Source organism: Aquila chrysaetos, chromosome 13 (genome assembly GCF_900496995.4).
Source record: "Aquila chrysaetos chrysaetos chromosome 13, bAquChr1.4, whole genome shotgun sequence".
In the NCBI taxonomy this organism is placed as follows: Eukaryota; Metazoa; Chordata; class Aves; order Accipitriformes; family Accipitridae; genus Aquila; species Aquila chrysaetos.
The window spans coordinates 1003970-1029813 of record NC_044016.1 but is presented as its reverse complement, the minus strand read 5'-3'; the positions used below and the strand labels follow the sequence as shown (position 1 = coordinate 1029813).

The following is a 25844-nucleotide window of genomic DNA, read 5'->3' as shown; positions in this document are numbered from 1 at the left end:
GGTGTAAGTTAGCTGTGTCTTCACCATTGTGTTTCCTCTGAGGCTCTGGGTGCTGAAGAGGAGGGAGTTAGAAGTCAGCAGAAGATATCAGAGCAGCAGGAGGAAGCAAAAGCAAAGCAATTTCTTAACTAATTTCTGGTCCTTCTTTCTTATGCTCAAACTTTGTCTCTTCTTGGCTCAACTTCTTGAAATCACGTGTCATTCAGTGTGCAGTGTTACAGACAAAACACGCTTCTCGTGCTGGGTACCTCCCTGTTTTGGGAGGCTTCTTCCTTCATAACATATCAAAGATCAAGCCAAGGACTTATAGAACGAAAACATATGGGGTGACAGCTCAGGCCGAAGAGGTCAAGTCTCAGCACTGGAAGGATAAGATCGCTTATATTCTCTGCAGATTGATGCAGAAGAGGGGTGTAATGGGCCCTCACCAGTGAATAGCACAGGAGCAGGACAGCTGATAAAATCCTTAGGGAAAGCGGAGAGGCAGAGAGAAGAAATGGAGCAAAGCAGGGATGTGCAGTCTGATCTGCTATTCTCAATATCTTCTCCCACAATAGACTGAGTTGCTTCATCATCTTGGGTGGCAAAAAAAGAAGCCAAACACCTGAGCAATAACTTGTACACCACTCTCCCCAGCTAGAGCAGAGTGTGAAAATTTGAGCGCAGCGCCCTGCTCCCAGACCCTGTTACAGAGCCCACCACCCATACTTGAGGCTGAAGCACACTAATCCAGGTCATGGAGAAAGCAATGCAGATGTATCCATGTACCTCTCCTGTGTTTTCAGATAACCATAGTATTCAGAGTAACTCCAGATCTGCACTGTGAGTGTTAATAGCTAGTGCACCATTAGTGCCCGTAAGCATATATTGTAAGGATTACTTTCCCATGTTATCATTTCTTTCCAGTTGACATCGAATTTCCTTTGCCATTTTGCAAATCACTTACTCAAGAGACCCTTCTGCCGCTCTTCACTTAATCACAATCACCGTCCTAGGTAATTCTGCATCATCTGCAGTCTTGGCAATTCCTCGTGTCCCTTATGAATATGATGAGTAGTGCAGGTCAATGAGAAGAGGGGGAGACATCTTCAGTAATCTCCTTGCACTGTGAAAGCAGACCCTTACTTCCTACCTTGAGCTGGTTGTGAATCTGTAACAAGCTTGACCCAGTTCTTCCTTGATGGGTTTTATGAGGGATCTTTGTAGAGGGATCTTGCGTGCTACATTTTTTAAGAAACATAGACCGGGTAAGACTCCCTGTTATCCAGAGTCCTCCCAAGAACATTAACAGATTTGACAACATGATGTTTTGTCAACTTTTCTCTGACATATCCCACTTGGTCTTGTTTTAACTACTTCCACTCTGCACTATAGCAAACATATTTTGCCCCTTCCATTCCTCTGGGATGAGGCTGGTTCATGCAGTCAGAGTACACCAGACTGAATAGTTCAGCACTTTCAGTAGTTTTAGAACTTTTGGGTGGATTCTAGGTGGTTCTGGTGATATCACAAATAAATAATAAAAATAGAGTAATAAAATTATGTTTTCATTGTATTCAGAAATATCCCATACTGGCCATTGAATTTGGCCTGGTCCTTTCTTTGGATATAAAAAATGGTTCTGGGTTTTCTCATTGTCTCAGATGATGTCAGTGACCAACTCAGCAGGGCTGATAGGGTCAGTTTATTCATGCAAGCAACCTCTCAGCTAGGTCACCTCAGTCGCATCCCTCCAGAGTGGGTCACGTCACTCAGCCGAGATAACCCTTGGCCGTCTCCCTGTGGCTCAGGTCGGGCCGGGCAATCAATCAGATGCCGAAGCCACTGCGTGAGCAAGTTGCTTCCATCAGGGACCTCAGGGTTTTGTTCCAGTTGGGCACATCTCTTTTCTCTTTTCATTAGTCATGTCGAGCACTCACCCCACTCGTGTGCGCCCGTGGCATGCTGATGCACAGGGTGGACTCCGCACATACCAGGAGTGTTGCACACAGGCTACTTTTCCTTGCAGAGCTTTTGTCTAAAATACGAAAAAAAAAAAAAAAAAAAGTAAACGACCTCTCAGTGAAAACAGTTAATCTATAAAAATGTGCAGGGACTTTTTCAGAGGACAGCGCTTACCCCAGGGCACTGGCTTGCTTCAGTCATCACCTTTGTTCTCGTGGGCTCCCTCCTCGACCGAAGCCTTCAGTGGGCAGCTGCCACTCGGGTTGGACGCTCAGCCCGGCGTGCCGGGTGGGTGCCACAGCCAGCCGGCGCCAGCAGTCGCAGCACCTTCTCCAGTTCTCCTGGTCACTCCTGTCAGTCACGTAGCTCTCGCTCCAGGCATCTGCCTGGCGTGGTCGGTGCTGGAGGCGATGCCAGCCAGGTCCTGCGGCAAAGTATGAACTCCGCTGTTTTTGTGGCAAGCATGCAAAAGGCATCTTTTGCAGACGTTTTTATTCCAGACGCTTTCTTTTGTCTGAATAGCTTTCCAAAGTACTGTTAATCCTCAATACTAAAATAACCGATAATGTCTGTGTAAAAAAACTGAATGTGAAGGGAACAGTTCATAGGTATAAGCTAATAGTTTTCCTTCCTCCTCCTCCGAGTCTCGCCAGGGGTTGGGAGGACCAGGAGTCAGAGCACAGCTGGAAAAGCCTTCCGAGGCTGGTACTGAGGGAGCCGCACCAAACCCACTTTGGTGCCTGGGGGATAATTCACAGAAGGTTTGGGGCTGCACAGAAATTGCCGTCCCTGTGCCAAAGAGACGCTGCGGAGGTTTCTCCTCAGCGGACTACTACACAGAGACGGACATGGCTCAGCCAGATCTCTAACATGGTCCCTGGGGAGCAGAAGGCATCACCAGATCTTCCAGTCAGTACAACCCAGTTGTTTTAAATATTAAGTCTTTTTATGCTGGGGTCCCTGTCGATTCTAAGCAACGCTTTTTTGCGCGAGGGTAAACACCTCCCAAAGAAGTGCTGAAGACTCCGCTGTCCCTTGACCCTCAGCCACGAGCTGGAGACCAAGAGAGCTGAAAGAATGAGCCCCCCAAAGAGCAAAAGTTACAAGGAACTGATCTGGAAATAACTTCACTGAAAATACTGATTGCTGAATACAGCGTATGTTGTAAAAAAAAAAAAAGTAACACAAATACAGGGGGGGCAAGTTTTCATCTTGTCAAAAGATGACTTTTTTGCCTAGTAAAAAGTTTCAACAGAAATGTTTTGCCCAACCCTGCTTCCCATACTGAGACAACTCAGAAAGTACTGCCTGACATGGGTAAGACTCCCTCCCACTGCTCCTTATTTAGAGTGTTGCTTCTTAACCAGATTTATGACTGCAGTCCCATGAAGCTAACTCTTAATCTAATGATGCACTGGAGAAAGAAACTCTTCAGTGCTTAAGAAGCACAGAGTGGGGATGAAAGAAAGAAGAAATAACCGTTCCAACCTTGATCTTGCTCCTTTTCAGATCCTGATGGGACCCATGGGGGTAAGGTATGATTTTTAAACAATTGTCTTTTCTGCTCTTGTGACTGCTTCCACTGCTCCATCAGGCTTCCTGATAACAACCCAAGTGGTAATGGGATCATGCAGAAGGGAGTTTCTCTTGCTCTCCTGGAGACAGTAAGGCAGAACAGACACATCATCTGCCTCAAATCTTAATAAAGCAAGGCTGAAAAGGGGCCCAGAAGCATCCTTTGGCTAGCTGAGCTATTCACGAGAGGGTTGGAGAGTTCACAGCAACATACCTAGATCACATCCAGTCGTCAAGTCTTCCTATTGCACTCGCAAGCCACGTCTCAGTATATGCAAGAAGCAGAAGCTCCCATATTTTTTTTTCTAGGCAGATTTGCTTTTCCAGCCTAGCCCATCTTCTCCCCTTTTGTATGAGGTTTGGTTGCATGCAGAGCTGAGGTTGATGGTCTGCTTAAGCATGCAGCCAGCACCAGTCTCAATTACTGAAATGAGCTCATGAGAAAAGTTTAAGAAGCCTCCTTATGTTCCACAGCATCTCCCAAACAGCCAAACCTCTCTCACCAAGAGAAAATGAGTTGGCCCTTCCTCTTCTTGTAGATAGTGTCATCAGATTGCAACTTCCCAGTTAGGCTCGCCTTAGAGGTAACAGCCAATTACAAATGGAAAGTGTGCCAGGGAACTTCAAACTCCAGCCCTGACACATGGCACAAATTAAAAGCAATCTCACATCACCAGCAGGAAACATTTTTTCTTTGAAGTGACCCTCAGTGTACGCGCAGACTAATAATAATGGCAAAAGGTAGACGGGCAGGTCAGCAGCAAAACTTCCTCTGCCTTCAGTAGCTCCAGGTTTCTACCCACCACAAACGTGATTTCCCAGAGATAGAAACTTGAAAGAATTGCACAGGCTGTGCTGTAGGCTTCAGGGGCTGGGGGAGCTGGAGTTGTTTCCTCCTTGCAGTTGTGCAAAGGGCTGAAATCTGCCAACACCTCTGTCTGGCCAGGGCGCTTCTCCTGGCAGGGTGCTGGGAAGAGCAAACCTCTGTTCCTCGAGGCCTGACTGACGGACTCTGCCATCCATCACAGCTGAGATGCTGGCACACGTTATTGTGTGTAACGGTTGGTCCTTCATATTTTGAATGGACTGTGAAGAAGTACAATAAAAAGCACATTATTTTCCGGAAGAAATGAGGTCTTCCCTTCTCACGCAACAAAGCTGCTGTTCGCAACTCAGTCATGTTTGCTATGCCATCCTTTCTAAGTCTCCTCAGAGGTTACTTCTGAAAATCTGGCAAGACAGCAACCAACCTTACCATGGTTACATAGTTTTATTCCTCTCCTTCCCCTTTTAATTAAAAAAAGTATGCGTAACCATTGTAGATAACTAAGCAAAATTTACTACCAATTGTGTGGTACTGACAAGGGATGTTTGTTTTTTCTTCTCCACCTGGACTTTTTTCCCAGCTGAACATCATTTTGAGTACACACAGGTTTGAAACACTCCTCAGCACGTGTGAAGGTGATTTTGAAGGCTCCTGCAACAGCGGGTCTCTTCCATCCCAAGAGGAGTCCTCCAATGCTTTTTCCCACCCAGTAACGGTCCTAGTGCACCAGAGCACCCGCCACTTGAAAAGCAAGTGAGCACCAGCTCCCTGAAGCGGGGAAATCCCGGAGAAGACATTAAGAGGCCACTAACGAACACAGACGTAACACAGACATCCCTTCACCGTACTTGCTCAAGCCAGTCTTTGGAGGGGAAGGATGGCAGCTGAATAGCTGAGACTTGGCCACTGCACACCGCAGTGATTTACTGCTGTGGACAGTATGTGCCACATCATGGGCCGTGGGGATGGAGAGGCAGAGCTGGCGGAGCGTGGGGCAAACGCTGCTGCAGCTCCCGTTTTAAATATAGGTTTTTAAGCTGTTACCAGCGCGCAGCGGGTTTACAAGCCACGGTGCCGCATTAGGAAAAAACATCTTTAATCTTACGTAACAAGTCCTGAGAGGCGTGTTGCCAAGTAAGCGCAGTTTAAAATCAATCAGGCAATAGCATAAAACATTTAGCACTTGGCTGCGTGTTTCTGCTTGCCCGTGCTCAGCAGCCATCCTGGAACAGACGTGGGACCTGTGGGAAGGGCGAGGAAGAGCAAGCCGCCGCTTTGACACAGCCTCCCATCCTCAGCCAGGACTGTCCCGACTCCAGGGACCAACTGGAGTCTCAGCCTCAGCATTCAGCTTGACTTCGTCCAGGAGTCAGGACAAGTCCACACCCCTGCCGAAATGCTGTGAGTGCAGTTACGACGCTGTAACCGCTGCTCCTCTGTGTCCCTGCACGCTTGCCGGGCACGAATATAGGGTTCCCTGGGAGCTAAAGCTCTCAGTGTCCCACTGGAAGCCTGGTGCCAGCATCCTACAGTCTGCTCAGGGGCCAAATTAATTCCTGGAGTAATACCTTCCCTCCTGCTGTCCGTTGGCAGGATGCAGCAGCATCTCAGCTGGACCTGCGGCTCCTGCAAATCCCACCTGCACACATCAGGTCCGTGTTAGCAATGAGGTGATTTTTACACTTCCTTCCTGAGGAAATATAAAGCTCTGAAGAAATATACCCTAGAAGAGGGTAGATTCGGACTAGGTATAAGGAAGAAATTTTTTACGATAAGGGTGGTGAAACACTGGCACAGGTTGCCCAGAGAGGTGGTAGATGCCCCATCCCTGGAAACATTCACAGTCAGGCTGGACGGGGCTCTGAGCAACCTGATCTAGTTGAAGATGTCCCTGCTCATTGCAGGGGGGTTGGACTAGATGACCTTTAAAGGTCCCTTCCAACCCAAACTATTCTATGATTCTATGATCCTTTGAAATTCTGACTTCAGCCAAGGGCTGGAAAGATTGTAATACAGAGTTGTAAATTATCTTACCTCTCTTGGTGAGGTCTGCATTAACTTCTGCCCTTTAACCAGTGTGATACACATTTACCTCCCATGCAGAGATCCCCATTATTGCAGATTCCAGTAACACCAGTGGCAAGCTGCAGGCCAAGGAGGAATCTCACATTTGCCATTGCTTCCTTTTGGCTCCACGGCTGAGGTCTGGGGGGGGAATCACAGAGGGGTCATGGAAAAGGCAAAGCGCCTGGCAAACAGGCAGGCTCGGTGGGATCGGATATTGCCTCTTACACACTTATTCGCCGTTGCAGTCAGTGCCTAATGCACATTTTCCTCACAGAGCTGGCAGAAGCAAGTACAGCTTTTATAACCTAACTGAGGCCATGGCTCATCCCGGACATCCCTGCTCTGAGCTGCTACCCAGGAGGTAGAATTTCTGGTCCATGTTCGTCCCGCTGTAAAAGCATTGGGCAACAGCTTGAAGAAGGAGCATCAACTGCCCAGAGCAGCTGCTCTTCTTCTGCAATTCCTGCACAGGTTTCCTACCCCATGTTCCTGGCTCAGAAAGGTAGACTTGTCCTGGTGGAGAGAGCTGCTGAATTACAGCCTGATGGAGAATGGGCAGGGGAATCACCAGTGGGACATCAACAAAACTTGTCTCTTTCACAGCCCTGGCATTTGAAATAGATCTTCTTGAAGCAAACGTTGATATAAATTCTTGCTCACCCTGGGGGCTCAGAAGACAGAAGAGCTATCCCATTCAGGGAGCGTGTACCGGCCCTTGTACTTCATGCTATGATGTTCAAGAACACAATGCTGTGTCCTAACGTTAACTTCTGCAGATGAGCTCACAAGGCTCCAAAAGCTGATGAAATAGCTATGGTTGACCAACGGGTTAGAACAAAAACCAAAATGACAAAGATAGGGCTGAAATCAAGTTTCTACAAAGACTGTAAAGCAAAAACTAAGTGAAGAACAGAGGTTTTCTACAGAAGGCTGCTTCATAGCACTGATGTTCTTCATGTCTTTCAGCTGATGGTAGACAATAGCTACCTCTGTCATTTGTTGGCGGTGTCTCCATATCACTCCACAGGCCAGACGGTTATCTCCGCTCTCATGTTGAAGAAGATGGACTGAGTACATCTTGCACATAACAAATCTCCTCCACGGCAGAAGCGACAGAGACGTATCCACAGGTGGGAAAGGTTAATGTTACAGAAGCTTCAGTTTTGTCGAACAACGGGAGCGTGACTCTGTTTCATCAGAGCTACAAGCCTACGCTGTTGAATCAGCCACAGTCACACTTTGTGAGCTGCTTCGGAGAGGCGAGGGATCTGGCAAGACCCCAGCGGCGCGGAAGGGGGGGTGCTGTGAGTTGGCTGCCAAAGGCAAAGGTCCGCTCTCAGACTGCAGCAGCTGTCCTCCAATCGCAGCCGTGTCTGCTCCCAGGAAAGCAATGCCCAGTTTCTCCTGGCCAAAATTCAGCTGCTGCTGACTCGTAAACACCACCCAGAACAATCCGGTTTCACTGCTGGTTGATCGGCCATGCGTGCTGTATGTCCTAGGGCTATTGGCAGAGAGACACCAGCGACTCAGCTGCCCTTTACGTGCTGCCTTCACCGGGAGGAAACTCGCTTTTGATTCCACAGGCAGAGAGGCAGTGCGCAAGGCAGCAGCATCTTAAATAACCTGCTGCATGTGATGCGTGACCTTCACGTGGATACAACAGCAAGACGGGAAGAAGATTTCCCTTTGGGTTCGTCATCACAACAGGAACATAAGCGGGGCGCATCTTTGACTTGGGCATACTCTTTACGGCCGTGGCCTGGGTTTTAGAACAGGTATCAAGTAGCCCAAGAATCGTCAGTGTCAGTATGATCTCGTGAAAGATGGAGATGATGTAAATTTCTCTGGCAAGTTGGCACAGCATCTGAAATCCACACAGAAATGCTTTGTGACCGCAGCTGTGTCTCACTTGGTTTCTTTCTTGAACTCAGATGAAGGTTCGAAGGTTGGTGTACAAGAAAAAATCGTGCAGAACTTGCTGAGGTTCCGTCTGGGAAAATACTTATATTAGCCTCAAGCAATTTTTCCTAGGCAAATGTCTGCCAGACAGGCTCTGAATGATTGCTATGGCCAGATTCCCAGTGAAGGGTATATAGACCATACGTTGCAGCTGGGCGTCACACATGAAGATCTATCAGGTGTTATCCTCCCAGTGTGATTATGTGGATCCAAGACACTGAAATGCCAGAGGAGCAACTGGATTAGGCTGGAGACGCACCACAGACGTTACTAATAGTATTTGCCAGTTATAAAGGAGCGCGACCGTACTTAACCCAGATCGCAAACCAGACAGCAAGACTTGAGGAGTTTGAAGTGTTGATCAGAGAGCAGCTCGCGTTTCTGGATGAAGCGCACTTATGTGCAACCAGCCCTGCTTTCAAATCTCTGAAGCTCACCAGCAGCACCAGCCCAAACAGATGTTCTAACCAGTGGCAGAGGCCTTGTGGTTACCTCCCTCTATCTTGGTTACATCAAGCAGCCAAAAATTTGTCTTCCCTGATGATTACATTTGGAACACAACTATACTCAAGGGTCATCGTGGAGCAAACTGCAGACCCCCAGGTCCAAGGGAATTAAAGAAATTCATGATCCTGCTCTACCACTGCCCACGATGTGAGAAGGATTGTGTCACCACCAGCAAGGAGTGCTAGCGAGTGGCTTTTGGAGAATACTCCAGCTGGTCCTTGAGACACTTGGAAAATCTGTGTTTGAAGAAGCCAAGGCATGACATTCTCTAGCAGCAAAGCAGTAGTGGGAGGAGAAAGGCTTTCTCACACACACCAGAGGCACACACTCCATCAAAGTGTGAACGCCTCAGTGTTTTTTAAATTTGCCTTTTCAGTGAACATTTTCCTTGAAGCTTCAGATGTTCACAGGGATGAAAGAGAAGGATTTCCTCAGGATTTTTGCAAGATTTTTGACTACCTTCTCATCCCACCTTTTTAACTGGGCCTAAACCCGAGCCAGTCTGATTTTCAGTGCATCCCAGAGAATTATCCCACGGGAATTCCTCAGGTGCCTCCAGAAAGACATGAAGTCATGATAATGATGGGAGAGGAGGTGTTCAGACGGGGAAGAAAGATGGACAAAACATCAGCCCTTACTAAACCACTTGAAATCACAGTCTCTGCAGTCTGCATCCAAGTCTTCTGGCATATGGAACAAGGAGACTATAGACATACATCTGTTTTCTGTGTGAATATAAAGCCAATTGTTCCTATGTTTTATGGTTTTCAAAAAGCAGTGTTAGGATAGCGTCATGGGCCATAGGATCCTTAGGGTACTACCTGATGAAAATCAGTCTAATCTCATCAGCTATGCCAGTTCATCCCAGATGAAGCTGTTTTACATGAAGAGTAAATGTCTTCTTCCTTGACTTACCTGTAGGTGTGTTGTAGTTGGAAATTACAATAGCTTGAAGTGATAGCACTGGCACGCCCCAGGAAGCTTCAACTGACCAGCTCTGAGGTTAGAGCTGCGGATGTACCTACCAATTTGGATATTCAGTAACTCTGCTTCGTCAACTGTCTTGAGCAGACTGTGCTGATTTCTGCGTTTTGTATGCTCAGCATAGTCTGCTGTAAGTTTTCCTCTTGCTGATCAGTAGAAAATTTCCCCATGGGACCCTGCTCTGCATTTCCCTGGAGTTAAGGAGATTTTTGGACTAAAAGAAGAAAAAAAGTCATTGTTTGTATATTATTATGATTCGTTATTTATGTAGCAATGACTGCTATAAATCCCAAAGCTTAAACTCTCTCCCCCTCCCTTCTGGTAAGTGTTACACAGAAATATAAGAAAGAGGAGTGTTACTGTCCCAGTGATTCCAGTAATTTGTAGAACAGGTGGACTACAAGAGGTAGATAAAACTGGCAGACTGCTTGCAGGCAAGAGGCATTTAATGGAGACAAGTTATTCTGTAAGAATCTGCACTAATCAAGTGAAGAAAAATTCACAAGACACCCATAAAAACTGGTGTAACGTATTGGTATTTTGTCAGTAGAAGAAAGAAAAAGATTGTCAGTGATTTAGCACCAAAAAGCCAGACATTTGGGGTTCAAAAGTATTGGGTTATCCATCCAAAGTATCTTTAATTGGTTAGTCCCATGAGTGTGGGAAGAAGCTGCTATTTTGAAGTGGATGCATGTAAGGCAAACCCAGGGCAAATTTTTCCTAGTACATTAAGGAGTAATAAGATTAAGAAACTTGTGTTGTTTTATTTAGGCCAAAATGCCTGGGAATGAATTTCAAAGCTGTCTGAGAGATTAGGGCACCAGTGCCACTCAGATCAATGGGGAACCTTGTACAAATATCCAAGGCAGCTTCCTTTTTTTTTTTTTTAATAAGAAAAAAACTTACCTACCTGGAACACATCTTCAAATCGAATAAAGATTTTTTCATTTGCATCAGTATCTCATTGTACACAATGTTCAGAACAGAAAAGCCCTGAAATATGGAAGAGTTCTTAATCAGAAGTTGTGATATTTCTTCCAAAAATATGCCCCAAACCTTGAACGCTGCAGTTTTCTATTAATGCAGATGTGAAAATTTGGAACACCTAAACATTGTGGAGAGAGGTTCAATTTTCCTTTTCGAAACAAAAGTTCTCAAGGAAAACAAACATCTGCTGAAAAGAAAAAAAAACAAAACCACAAAAAAACCCCTTTGCAGTTCCAGGCTTTTCCAAACCAGACATAATCTTTATCTATTCAATATCCTTCACTGAACTTCTTTCATAAACCTATCCCATCTCCTCCTGCACCCGTATAAGCTGTCTCATCCGCAGTGTCTTTCAGCAAGATGCTCCACAGATCTGCAACCTGTTATACAGAGAACGCCTCCCCTCTGTTTGTTTGGAAACTTGGCACTTCTTATCTCCATTTGATGTCAGCTATGGTAGTTAGAAATCAGCGTAATTATATGCCCAAACCCACCTTCTTCTGCTCCCCTCTTGCCTGGGGGGCTTAATCAGCGTACCTCCCCTTTTCTTTCATGTGCCAACATAAAGGCATATTTTATTCCTTCCATATAAAAGGAGGGCAGGCACATCCTACGTACTAGAAATGTGGTCCTTTTCCCAGTAAGCTCCTTCCTTCAGCTTCAGCGGATTTTTCAAACAGGCCTTAGGTTGCCCAGGTGAGATTCTGGCTTTCCCCAAATCTCTTGTTCTCTGGAAGGTGCCACCCACTGAATAACGACGTGCCTGGCACCAGGGCACCCACAATTTGCAAGGGCCGTGCTGTCGCCGCAGTCATCCACTTGACCGCTTCTCCTGGCCGGGGGCCAGCCCTGCCGTTTGGGGGGGTCATGATGTGAAAGGGGCTGTGGATGCAGGTGGAGTCATCCCGCTCTCGTGGTGGTACGAGCACGTTGGGAGCCAGGCTGGAAGGTGGGCAAAAGGCAGCTGTGGCTAGAGGGCTTGAAAAGGGAGGACAGGGTGAGGAACTCTATATCAGCTCTTTTTCCTGCACGCATAATACAGCATTTCCATCAAAACAGATCTGTGAGTATTTCTGATGAGTCTGGTTATAAAAGGAATGGGACATAGTAGCGACTAAGCGTGCCGATTTGGAAGAAATCGCTAGCATGTTATTAAATATTTAAGCTTCCAAATTTAATTTGTTAAATCTGCTGGGAGGAGTTTCCAGATTGCTTGCAGCGTGCTTTCGGAGTGGCTCCAGGTCAGCGGGGACTTTACCCTCGCTTACCCTTACTCTGGGGCAGAAGGAACAACATACTGTTGATGATGGTTTTGACTTCATTTTCAGCTCTCCCTTTTTAGAAACAATGGCTCAGCTCCCCAACCGGTTGTAAATCCAAGTCTCTGCAGTGGAGCTATTCTGATTTACGCCAGCTGAAGGCCTGGCCTCTAGTTCAGAAGAAATGGGCTGCCAGTTTAATTACTTCATCCCAGGTATGGCATTAATAATATGGGAATAAATTTAATGCTGCGAAGTAACAGCAATACAGGGGATTTTGTCACATGCGTGACAATTAATGTGTGGTGCATGGTATTTCTGCTTCTCCTGAGTTCCCTTTTAAATGATGCTCCTTGTGATTTGAATTTCAAAGAGAACTTCTCCTAGTATTTCTCATTATTGATGGTGACTGTTCACAGGAGCAGCTCAGTGCTGCTTTGTTGGCTCATCACTTTTGATTCCATGCCCAGATGCTAAGGACAGAAGCATGCAATTAATTTGGAAGCACAACCCTTCATTGATTTCAGTTGGGAGATTTTACTTGAACACCAAAGACATGATCTGTCCCTGACTACCTTTAATATTGTCTTTACATGGAAAATGTCTTCTTTTTCCACTACAGATCTCTCCTGTGAAAAGGGATCTCAAAACTCTGCTTGCCTATAAGAACATACAAAGAGACCAGCAGAGAACCGCAAGCTATAGGTGAACCCCTCACTGTCGTGGGGAAAAAGAAATCTGATTTGGGGGACACTGATGAGCGAGGTGAAAAGGACAAACAGTTTGGGATCCTGTCTTCCCATGGACAGGAAAGACAACAGACAAAAAATTGCCTTTTTTTTTTTCCCAAGATCATGCCTTTTTTTCCCTGGAATGATAAGAGTCTTAGAGGGTCCAGAAGAATTTCCCTGTACAAATCCCTATCCACCCGCAGGTGCCTGGAGCCTGAAAGCTCTGGCTAGGTTAGGAGTATGCCCACCTCAAAAGCATCTCCGTAGTCAGAGCAGGGTGCCACACGAGCCGTGCTGTGGGCTACGGCACTCTGAACACAGCGTGCGGATGAGTCCCTCCTGGGTTCCCCGCATCTCACAGGGCAATCGGGGATCACCAGAGCACCTCTAAGGTATTTGTTAGGACACTTGCTTTGTGAAAAACCTGTCCTCTCTCTTTAACAGCTGCTCCAGGGGAGACAAACACCTCATCGCATAAAAAAGGGAGGTAAGCACATGGAAAGTAAGAAAGATAAATTTATGTTCCCCTCTGCATTTTAAGGTGGCATCAGTTAATTCAATGAGCTTTCCTGGCAACTAGGTGTTTATCAGCCAGACGGATTAATTCCTTTAGTGAATACAGTGAAATGTTTGTGGGACCATTCATTAAGGAGTATTCAAGCCATCTGTCCTCAACTACACTACTTACTAACCATAATGTCCTATCATTTTGGCCCGTCTCCTCAAGTTTGCCCTTCCACAAGTTTTCGTATCAGCATCATTCTCCTCCCCACCTGTGAAACCTGAGCGTTTCTCATGGAGCTAACCATAACTTTCATCAGCTTCTCGCTCCATTATTTCTCATGTTCAGCATCTTCTCTGGTCATGCCCAGCCGTTTCCCGTGGGCTGTTCAGGTAGCCAAACCTGAGGTCAAGTCTCTCGTCCTCTGCAAGCTCTTGGCAAACATTCTGAGAAGCAGCGGGACTGCGTTCCTACCATGGGAGCTACAGCAGGAGACTGGAGGTGGGAATCTGAACTTCTCTTTATTTTCATGGCCTGTTAGCGCAGAAAGGAAAAGGCTTTTTCATTTGTTTCTTGCCAACCCCAAAGCACTTTCCTAATGTTACTGCCTAGTTTAAATCTGCAGGATGATGGAGAATTTTGAAACCATCGTGTCCTTCATGCACAGCTGCCGTTGAGGCTTCTAAGCTATGAAGTTCCAGCCACACTATGTAGGCTGCAGGCAGCAAGGAAAAGGCTGGCACTCTCCTTGAATCACAATTGCCAAAGTGGAAATTAGACCCAGAGGGCTCAGCCCAGCTCCCTAATTACTGGGGCATCCTCCTGCCTCCAGACACTGCTCCAGAGGGGTACAGCTCCCCCAGATGTCTTGTGCCGAGTCCATTGACGCTGCCTGGATGACACAGGACTTCTCCAGGGCGTCTCTCTTTCAGGGGCTGAACCAACCCAATGTGACAATCTGCAATTCATTTAAATTTAACTTAATGTCTGCCCAGTTAGGCATCAACATGCCCAGATAAATCTGGGTCCGAGACGTCCAGTGGGACTAGCTGCCTCCCTCCACCCCCAGCTTTTCCTGTCCTGGCTACTTAACGTATCAGATCTTTGGGGAAAGGACTGTCTCTTACCCCTTTTATGTACGTGTCCCTACATACCGGGAGCCTGAGCAATACCGTAAGACAAATAATAGGTCAATTTTCATGGCACTCGGCTCCAAAGAAGTGTCTGACTTAAACAAAGCAGTTATGCTGCAGTTTCACAACGGATGAAAAGGCATTTAATGTGAGATGCTGAACAACTCAGGACATCCCTAATCATATCCAGGGGGAACCTTTATCATCTCAGATATCCGTCTGACTCTGTTCAAGGTCTGTGGCACCTAAATATCGCCACCAATGACTGGTTCCTCCCCTTATAAAAAGTCACAAGGTGGCCTTGGCATGTTTCCTCTCTGACAGATGGCCACATCTCAATTAGCCCTAACCTATGCCTTTCCTGGCTACCTCGGAAGGCCAGCAATGCAAAGCAGCACAGAAACGATACAGTTCCCTCTCCCTTGGAGCCATCCGTACTGGTCAAGGAGCTGCCTTATGAATAGGGAAGCATTGGTGCCAGCGCTTGCTGTAAGGCTTCCTGGAAGAATCCCAAAAAGTTCAAACATGAGAACTGCATGCAGTGAGACGAGGCACAGATGGCAAAATAAAAGCAATGCAATTTTTTTCCGAGCTTCTGAGTCTCTCAGCTCCTGGACATATGAGAAACTGGGCCACTTTAGCTGAATTAAAGTAACTCATCTAGAGCAAAGGAGATACAGACAACCCCTTCCAGAGACTGGGCTGAGGACTTGTATATGTAAAAAGATGGTCCTGTCTCACTTTTGCTAACAGGTCCTTCCAAATTAATTTAGTACCAGATGTAAAGTCCCACACCCTGTTTACTTCATCCTCCTAGCAGGTGATACCTAGCAGCCACACTTTCTTGGTGCAGGTTAGGCAAAGAGTGGCAGTGATTGCGTTTAGATTCTTCCTCTGTTGCAAGTAAGCATGCATATCCAGTTTATAAGAAGAGTTCAAAGCAATGAAACATTTGATTTTGAGCTAAGCTATGTGGTTCACTCAGCCAAAAAATTATATATTTTACTTTTCCATTTGCCATAAATACAGAATAAGAAAAAAAATGCTCGGCTTGGGTTAACCCAAGCTTTCATTTTTATTCTGGTTTCAGAACTACCAGCAAACAAATCAGCACAAACTTCAGCACCCACACAGCTCAGCCATCTCAGCTAACCCTTTTTTCTTTCTCAGAAAGTTAAAAGCACTCCTGGCTACGCCTTTGGGGTCTGATCCAATTCAATGGAAAGATTCTTCTTGCCTTTGGCAGGAAAAGATTACAGATTTTGGGCTACTTCCCGATTGCTCTGTACCATCGCTCTGAATTATAATCAAGCGAAATGTGGTTCAGACCATACCAGTACCTATGGCGCCAGCATTTTCGACAGACAGAACCCTTCTGTGCCGACCTGCAAGCCAAAAGCCCTGCACGCTTTGGAGCACAGGGTCCTAGAGCCCAGTTGTGTCCTCTAAACGATGAACAATTCTTGCAGTCTTGTAGACCTGTTTGCTTTTGGTTTTTTTTTTTTTCTGGCTCTTTATCACTGTAAATACCAGCTCGCAGCCCTTCTCTCCCGAAACCTTCTCCTTTCCATCCCCTCCATCTCCCTCTGCTAGCTCTGCACCACAGCAAGATCCCTCCACAACCACACCGCCAAGTTGTTAAGGCTGAGCATGTTGACTGGGCTACCTCACTTAAACCGGCAAGCATTGCCATGTTAGCTGTGGTCTGTTCCCGTTGAGCTTGAGACGACCTCGGGACCAGTCTACCACCCAGCTGTTGCTTTTGAGGCATTAAGTGACATTTTGTTTCCTCTGCAGTGAAGGATGCTAGACCATGGACAAATAAGGAGCCGTGTACAGAGCCAGCAGGAGCCACGAGCAAAAAGCTTGCAGGGAAAGATTTAAGCCAGGTTCTTCTGCTGGAAGAAGGAAGTTTCTCTTTGGTCATCTAGAAGGTCTGGGCTCCAATCTTGTACTGGGAACAGTGAGAAGGAGCAGCACTTTGTCTGTCCTCTCTCCATCTTCCTTCTCTGGTGATAGGTGGTGCTGCTGCTCTTCCTAGAGCCCAGAGATGCACTTGCAGGTCACCAGTCTTTCCACTTTCCTACTCGGGGTGTCCTGGGCCTGCGAGAGCATACACCACACCGGAGACCTTCAGACTTTGCTTGGACAGCTGAGGACCACAGCCTAACATTTTTCCCACCAGCTCCTGTCAGTGTTTTAGCACATCAACAGATGTACCAGCTAATGATGCTCCCCAAATCCTCGCGGCTACCAACAAATCTCGCCCTTACTTCTTGCAGCGTTTGACGTGTAGTTTCCAGACGGGAACTCTCTCCTGCTCCCACGCTGTGATGTCTCCAAGGTGGTTTTGGCCAGGAGGTTTTCAGACCAGCTCTGTGTCCAAGGGCTCTGGCAGAATGACCAAAGAGCAGGCAGTTGATCAGGACTGGGTGACTCTCCAACCAGGTGCTGTTACTTAGGGTGCTTCCACTGAAGCCAGTGGTCAAATGCTTGGTCAGTGTAAGTCCTTGTGACAGCCCTGATCAGAGCAACCAGAGGTGAAATGATGTCCCTGGAGCTAAAATGATACACGCCTGCAAAGTCTCATCCCTTCCTTAACTTCTGCAAAGCTCCGTGTTGCAGGAAAAGCTGTTTGTACGTCTCCGGTAATTTCTGCTTCCAGGTGGCATTTCCTTTTTACCTCCTGCCTTGATGGCTCCCGAATCCCTAGCTCCTCACAGACAGGAGACCACAGGACCCATGGAGGCTCCCAGGCCAACGTGGGCTGCCCTGCATCCCTCCCATCTCTCCCTCTGCTCTAGGTGGCCTTGCCTTCCACTTTTCCTCTTTGCAAGCGTTATTCTTGTTCTTATTATTCATCAGGTCTTTTCACGGTAGCTTCTCAGGAGTTCAAACCACAGCTGAGCCCTGCTCAGAGGCCCTAGGGAGCAATTACTCAGATCCCTGTTCTCAAAGCAAGAAGGGGCCCCTGGCTGCTATGTAGTTTGTCCTAACAGGTTGCTGGCATAAACTTAGAATAGCAAGAAGCTGCAGTGAGCCTCCAACAGCCATCAGACCCAAGGGAGGTGGACTTTTCTTCCTCCCCTGCCTTGCTCCTTTCAAACATCTCTTCATGCTGCTCTCCGGCACTGCAGTGCTTTGAGCTTCTGTCTGCACAGAAGTCTTCCTACTGAGGTGCATCTCCATCAGCCCTGGAAGGATGAAAAGTGCCTTTAGAAACAGAAAGAAAGGGTTAGTTACCATTGCTAGACACAAAGCATGAATCTCACCAATTTCTTCCCACCCACAGCTCTTACCAAGCAGCTGTGAAACGTGCTGGCACGATGACATTAAGGACGCACTGTGCGTGTTTACCTGGTGTTGAAGAGGACTCTCAGTGATGCTGCTAGACCTGAAGGGAAATCCCCAAATCACAAACTAGTCGGCTGCAATTCATCTCACCACAAGCCCCTTTCTATCGGCCTTTGAAAACCTTTCTCCAAAAATCAGCAGGGTGCCAAGGTGGACAATGAGAGCTGCAAATATCGAAATGAAATCAGGCATAGCCGTTAGCTTCCCAGCGTCAGGAATAGGCCAATTTATGGCAAGCTTAGTGCAAATAGGGAAGTGGCGTGATTAACACTAGTTAGAGCGCTGGTAAGCTCCTTCTTGGGTGGTTCTTGGCAAGAGAAGAGGTTGCCAAGAAAAAAAGGCGAATTCTGTCCTGGACTATGGCAACAGTTACAACCACTGTGGTTGTTGGATTGTGATTGCTCCACGACTTAGATTTCCTTGGTTCTGCTGCAAAACTAAACAAATGAAGCCTGATTTCCTCATGGACGCAAAGGCCCACGGTCTTCCCAGACTGAATGAAGAATGTGCTTAGTTTGGTGCAGGGAGAATGGGAAAGGTGGAGGAACAGTGTTAGAGAAAATTATTACTTGCCTGATGTCACTGAATCTCACCGTGATAACAGCACGGAAAACACTTCATTTTGGAAGTGTCAGAAGGAAACAAACAGGCTCACAGGATGTGGCTGCCTGGAAGCCAGAAAATTTGACTTGATGACCCAAAAATCCTTTCCCCGCTCCATTCTGTATAAATGCCTTTTTTTTTTTTTTTTCAAGGAAAAATCTAACAAATCCTTTTGGAAATCTTGCCACATTTCCTCCTGTTTCACAAATACTTGCGGTCACTTAGAAACTATTTTGCCAGGAATTCACCATCCATCCAAGCCAGCTGATATCTCCAATCAATAGCAGTAACGCCTGATGATAAGAATTTGCACTGTAGCAGCTAGAAGTCATTTGGTTGCAAGCCAGCACCCCTACAGTTTTGTTCCTGTACAAGCAGAACAGAAAGACAGTCTTTTTCCTAAAAGTCTTACTCTGTAAAGGCATAACGAATGTGGTTTACAGGCTTCTATTCCCAAGAAAGGAAAGGTGAAAAGCACTTTCGAGAATCAGGGTAATCATAATTTGGGGCTATTTTTTCTGCTGATTACATGTTTATTCTCTCCCAGTGCCTATTACATTAAGGAAGAAACTGTTTTCTGTAAGACACAAAACCTCCCTGAAGTCCGAAGCAAGTCAGGAATGAACAAGGGACTAGATATTTAGATGGAGAGAAAAATCTTTTGCAAGTACTGATAGGATATACTGAAAACAAAGCTAGAGTCTGGAAGAGAACTAAAATGTTGTGAAAGAGGGGAAAACAGGGCTGGAGGGGTTTTCTGCCGAAAATCCCCAAGACAGGCTCAAGTTAGTTAATGTGTGCTTTTTATCTTGAACATTCTCCTTCGGTAAAGACTTGGCATGGGCTATTTTGGGAGTATGAATAACAACAAGCAATAAGCAAGCAGGGAGAGGAAACAGCCTTAACCCTGGGAGAGAGGTGGAGGCAACAAAAAATAATGCACCGGAGCTATAAGGCCTCGTGCCTCTCTCCCTGCAGCGGCGAAGCAAAGCCGTGATCTAAACCGGGCATGCGATCTCCCAGCAGCATTTTGAGCCGTAGATGTTGAAGCATCTAGAAAGAAGTGGCGACAGCGAAGCTTTTAGGCAAATGACTCGGCTGGCAGGCTTGCTGGGTTTGGGAAGAGGAATGAATGAACCCTACTTACCTGTATTATGTACAGTTATTAGGAAAGCAGGGAACACCCCCTCGATGCTGCAGCGTGCAGCCCAGCGTGCTTGCCACTACGCTAAAAAATAAAACCACGCAAATAAAATAAAGTTCTGCAGACCTGCCGGGGTTTCCACATCGCCTTGGGGAGTCGGTGTGTCAAGCTCCGTGTTCGCAGGTGCCTGTGTGGCTGGGGGAGAGGTACTGGGGTGCCTGTGTGGCAGGGCAGGGTTTGGGGGGGCTGCCTGGTACCCGGGAGGGGGTGATGAGAGGAGCCGGTGCCCTCTGGAAGGGGTGCTGAGCTCCGGTGGGTGGCAAACAGCGGAGACCCCCTGGCTGGGAGGAAGGCCCAGGGAGGAGGAGGAGGAGATGGGGGGGGCAAAGAGGGGAGAATTTCGCCATACCCCCCCCCTCCCCTTCCCCGGGGGGGTGTGTGTTTTACACAGCAGGGGATGCAAGGCTGCTCCTGCTGCAGGAGGAAAGTTGGCCGCGCTGCCACGCAGGGCTGGTTCTCCAGCCTCCCTCCCTCCCTCCCTCCCTCTCTCCCTCCTCCTCCTCCTCCTCCTCCTCTTCCTCCTCCTCCTCCTCCTCCTCCTCCTCCCCGCGAGTTGAGCGCACAGTGCAGCCCGGCGGTGCAGGAGGCGCAGCCCCACCGGTCTCTCGCCCTTGCCCGGTCCCCCCCCCTTCCCTCCCCACCACCACCACCACCACCACCACCATCCCTTCCCCGCCTTCCTCCCCTCCCCGCCGCCGCCGGGATGCTGCCGGGCTCCGTGCCCGGGCGTTGAAACCGCCGCCGGCCGGGGAGCCCCACCGGCAGCCCCCGGTGGGAGCATCGCGCTGCGGGTCACCTTGCAGGGAGGTGAGTGACCCCCCCCCCACACACACACACAACCCCTTACCCCCCCTCCATCCCATCCCATCCCATCCCATCCCATCCCATCCCATCCCATCCCATCCCATCCCATCCCATCCCATCTCCGGGGATCCATGCGCCAAATTCCTCCCCCCTCCCATACCTCCATCCTCCGGGTACGGAGCGGGGGCGGCGGGGGGGGGACAAACACACACACGGTGGCTCCCCCAGCCCCTTCGTGGGAGGGATGTCCCCCCCACACACACTCCCGTGGGAGGCTGAGCCCTGGGGAGTGCAGGGATTTGGGGCCGCCCCCGGGATCCAGCCCCCGGCGGGCAGCGGAGTCTCGGGGGGGGGACACCCGCAACGGTGTTTCCCCGGTGCCTTGCTGAGAGCCGAAATTAGCATTGCACGAAGCTATGGTGTGTGGGGGGGGATGTCAGGGATCAGGGTTTTCCAGTGCCGTGGCCAAGGTTTGGATTGGGAGTACTGGAAAGGAAACTGTGCGTGGGGTCTTCCTTTTCCCTTCCTTTTTCCCAGGAGGAATCCCCTCCAGCTGACTGTGGCAGAACATCTTTTTCTCCAGCCCCCGGCCAACCCCACCGGTCCCGGGCAGTCTCTGCCCTGGGAAGGGGGAGACAGACTGGTACGGGGGTGCAGAGCCTGAACTGGGGCGGGGGGGTGTCAGGGAGAATGGGCTCCTTGCAGCCACAGCCGCCCTCTCCCCTCACCACCCCGCTCAAGAGGGGCCGGATTGAATTTCTTTTCCTTCCCAGCCTTTAGTTTGCGGGCAGGGACAAGCTAAGTTGGAGAGAGGGATGGTTAAGGCGAAGAGGCAGAAGTGGTCCCTGCTGCTCAGCGGCAGAGAGGGGTGACCTTGGGTAAGTCCCCCAATGCCTGCCCCATCCTTCTGGGTCGGGTATCGCTAAAACATCCCGCAAGGGATGAAGGAAGAACCCTTCGGTAGGAAGAGGCTGGCAAATGCATTGAGACTTTTCTGGAATTGGCACTGCAGGAGTGCAAGCCTTCCTGGAACAGGACTGGTCGTGCTCGCCGGTCCAGAGTGCGCTGCCGGAGGAGAAGTGCAAAGGGTCTCTGCGGGACTGGCGGTGGGTTTTGTGCCCCCCATAAGAACATGGAGCTACCTAGTGGCAGGAGTTGCTCTGGAAAGCAATCTGTTGAACTGTGTCTGCAAAATAACCGGAGGGGAGGCTTCAGCCTCAGCGTGTAATGAGGGAGAAAGAAGCCAAAAAAAGCTCTAAACTTTCCAAGGAGATTAAATATTCAAATCACAAATAATTAGACATTAATCCCTCGTAAACAGGGCATTAACAGCGATTAAAAAGATGCTTTGATATTCTTAAACCCGAGAAGATGAGTTAACTGGTACTTTCAGGGGGATTATTGTGTATTATAAAATGCAGTCAGAGCAGAGAATGCACTTTTCTACATTCATGTATTTGAATGACTTGCTCTTAATTATAATTAATGAGCTATCATCTTCAAAGTAGCTGCATTTAGATGCTCTCCGTATTAGTTTCAAATTACCTCGCTCCAAAGAATAAGCCACTTCTGATTTTACTGGCCAAGGTGACATTTTATTGGCAGTTTGGTAACTACAGGTCATGCCAGGGTGTACGGAGGATAAATGCATTTGTAGGAATTAAATGAAGTTTCCTTTTATTAAGTGGGCAAGCAGACATCTCACACCACTGGTGCCATACGCTCTGGAATAAATCTCACACACAGAGGAAGGCTCTTCCTTATACAAATGCAGATGTAATGCAGTACTAGTGTATATAGGCACCACCACAACACATTTAACTTGATGAAGGCTGCTTTCTGGATTTAAAATGCTTTCGCTTCTGAGGGTAGTATCAGAGAAAAGATGCAACATAGTGGGATAAGGTTTTTTGTCCTCCTCTCTACTGTAAATTCATATCTGCAGATGCTATAAATGCTTTTGTCCAGGTGAGTTTTTAATACTCCCTATGTGGTTAATAAGATTGCAGATTACATATTGGGACTTCCAAATTTTGTTTCCTTCACTTTGAAGACTGGACTTTTTACAGGCTATTGTTTGTACAGTGCCATTGGGAAAAAAATCGAAAAGAATTGCAGAGGTTTAAAGAGGAGGAAAATACTCTGCGTGTTCAGTGACTTTGCTTTGACAAATGTGAATAGTGTCTGTGTGTGTGTGAGTGTGTATCTGCTCATGGCTGAATACACATCCTCTGGCTATCAAATCATATGTTTCTGAATACTCTTTCTCTAGTAAAAGTTGGAAACTACTTTAAGCAAAGAGATCGCAGCAAAATGCTCCTCTTCAGATGTAAATGTCTGTGACCCTGAGGATTCAGGTGGAGCTGGTCCAACTTGTAGCACCTAGGAATCGAAAGATTTTGTGCTTTGAATTTGGTGTCATAATATCGGAAGAGTGACAAACTCTGGTTATTTTCATTGCACCAGCAAAGACTGCATTTTAAAACAGTGGTGCAGTACGTGAGAGGTATGAGTCCATGCATGCCTTTAGCACTCCCAGTTTTATACATGGCATCCCTGTAGATGTCTATCTGTGTATATGTATCTATACAAAACACGAATGTGTAAAGTTCCCTCATTAGCCATCCATCCAAATCCGTGCTGTAAAGTATTTCTGTCCTTAAGCTCTGAGACTTCAGTTCACTGAGGCATGAGAAGAATGAACTGACTGTTCACATCAAGTTGGCATAATTCGAGCAGAGGTTTAATGGGGTTTATGTGCTTTGATTGGGTGCTCAGACCCCTTAAAAATCCCCAGGGAGACCAAAGATCTCTGAAATGCTGCTTGCAAATGGATTATTTGCTCGGAAGACAATCGCGGCGTAATCAAAGAGCGCAGGTCCTTGACGGGGGACCTGCCCATCCTAGGTCCCACAGGACACCCAGCCTGCTGTCGGGTCCTGCAGGACAGCTGTGCTACAGCTGTGGCCGATCCCGTCCTCTCCCGGTGCGTGGTGTCCCCGCGCCACCCAACCCACCTTCCAGCTCCTCTTCTTGCGCTCTCTGCAACAAAACGATCTCCCTTCTCCCCACTGCACGTGGCTTGCAAGATCACGGAGGCAATGTTGAGTTGATACGCTGCCAGCCAAATGCCTGTGCCTCCCATATAGAAATCTCCTAGGTTCTATGTTCCTTCTCCTCCCAGATGGAAGAGGTTATAGGATTTTTCTTCAGGCTCTGGTGATGGGCAATGCCCTGAGTCTAATGGGCCCCATTATTCATTTCAACTCTGGTTTCTGCAGGGAGGGATGAGTATGGGGTTAAGAAAGGTCTGTAAAGGTCAATCTGCACCCAGTGATGCTACTTTTCCGTGTTTCCCTGCCTGCCCTATCTGCCTCCAGCTACCAGTCTCACTATGTCTAGATCACTTATTCTGTAAAGCTTTTGTCCCACAGCGTATTCCTGGCCCTGTAATTCTTCTAGAGCCTGATGAAGCAAGGCTGATTTTATTGCCCCAGCAGTGGCTGCTTAATCTAATCATCCTCACCCTGATGAACTGGCATTAGCAATTTTACAGTATCACAGAAGCGTTTTTCTAGCAAAGTGACTTACAACCCTGGGGTGCTTTGCTTGGGGCAGGAGATATGGAAACCTTCATTTTGCACCAAGTCTGCACCACCAGGCTGTCCTTCTGTTCTGTCCTCTTTTTATTTATCATTCCTGGCTCAGGAATATCTCAAATCCCAGCCTAGAGCTTAGGGTTGGTGTGTTACATGCAGAACAAGTGTGAGGCAGGTGACTTGTCCTGCTTTGCTTCCTGCATGGAATGTGGAAAGGCGAGTAGAACGAGATGAGCAGGGTCTATGGGAGAACTGGGCTCTATGGGGGCTTGGCTGACCATCAGGAGTGAGACTGGAGTTATAGTAGGGCCAGTCCTGGAGCCACTTCTGGGTGTTTCTGTCTGTGGGCCAGCCTGGTTACAAACACAAGTTAAATAGGGATTTTAGATCCAAGGGAGGCACTGGTGTCAGCCTGGCGGCAGGCCAAGAGGGCCAGGTGATGCTGTGATGTTGATATTCCTGGGCGAGCCTCTCGGGGTTCGTTTAGATGCTCTGTTGTGTGCAGCAGGGACTTTGCAGGTTTCTACAAGGCAGAGCTTCAGGCAGCTGCTTCGAAGCTGGAGAATTTTAATTCTCTTGCAACACAAGGCATCGCTAAAATTAGGCAGAGGGTTTTGGTGGTAACTTAGTCCTTCCCAGACTTTTAAATCTAGATTGACTCTCCGAAACTATCCAGACTCCACGGCACAGGAACCAAGAAGACTGAGGCATCCCATCTTTTCACCTGCGAACGCGGCTTGTCTGTCAAGTAAACACAGAGCAAAACAAGCAGTTCAGCTGTGCGCAGGTTTTCACTCGGCAAAACACAGGTCACGGTTAAATCCACAAAAGCAATAGTTCTGGCCCCAAATTTGGCGTGATAAGTGTGGGTCTGGGTCAAGTTTTCCCCAGAAGCTGGAGCAGCTCTTGGGCAGAGGCTAGGAGTGCTCTCCGCTCCATGCAGGAGAGTCAAGGGACTCACTTTGGAAGAAGTTTTTCTCAGTGAGGGCAATCTGAACAATTAAGGATGCAATTATACACCCCAGAGAACAGCTGTATTCAATTGCTTCAAAAGTGAAAGGCAGCACAATTTTCTGCTCTTCGAGTTGGCAAACAGATCCTTCAGCCTGACCACGCTGCTGAAGGTAGTGACCTGAGCTATTTCATTATGTGTCCCTCTATTTATTATGTCAGGAAGGTTAGTTTTATTGCGCTGGACGTAATTAGAGAGTTTTACAGAAAAGCTTTTTGGGATGGATGGAGGGAGAAGAAATGTCAGCTTAGCCTTCTGTTGGGAGAGGTATGTCTTTTAAAGCAAGGATCACTCCTGATGACTCAATCTCCCCAGTTTGAAATGGGGGTGGGGAGCTCAGTGGGGTATGGGGAGGCTGGATACCTTTGGGGTTGTCAAATGCTCTCGTTCTGCAGTATTGGGGACCCTTTGAACAGCAGCGCTGCAAAGGACCCGGTGACACAAGCTGGTGCGAAGGCATCCTTTGCTGGGCGTGCTACTGGATAGCCACGCTCAGAGTGGAGGGTACGTATTTGCAGCCAGGAGAGAAGAAGACATGAGAGAAGGATGTGTCAGGCATGTGCACAAAAGGCTTTGCTGATGTGGAGATGCAGAATTAGGACAGGATCCAGGTGTCTTATAGGTTTGCACTGAGCTCACCAGCCACTCGGTCGAGGCCGATTCATAACATTCATGTGTCCAGATGCAGTTAGGTAGCTGGTAATAGCTTTCTGACACCGAGCTTTCCCCGATTGCGTTGCTGAAATGAATTTCTCGCTTAAAAAGGCACGGAGCCTGATTTTCGACTGCTTTCA

The 25844-nt window shown here is 47.8% G+C and overlaps 1 protein-coding gene across 1 annotated transcript in view; it reads left to right on the top strand.

Annotated features, from left to right (window-relative positions):
- The first annotated feature begins 20249 nt into the window (after window positions 1-20249).
- SYNDIG1 (synapse differentiation inducing 1) overlaps window positions 20250-25844 on the top strand; it is an 81395-nt gene continuing 75800 nt past the window's right edge. Inside the window, exon 1 of the mRNA XM_030036097.2 lies at window positions 20250-20442. The gene's annotated coding sequence lies outside the window, so the exon portion shown is untranslated. The remainder of the gene's footprint in view (window positions 20443-25844) is intronic.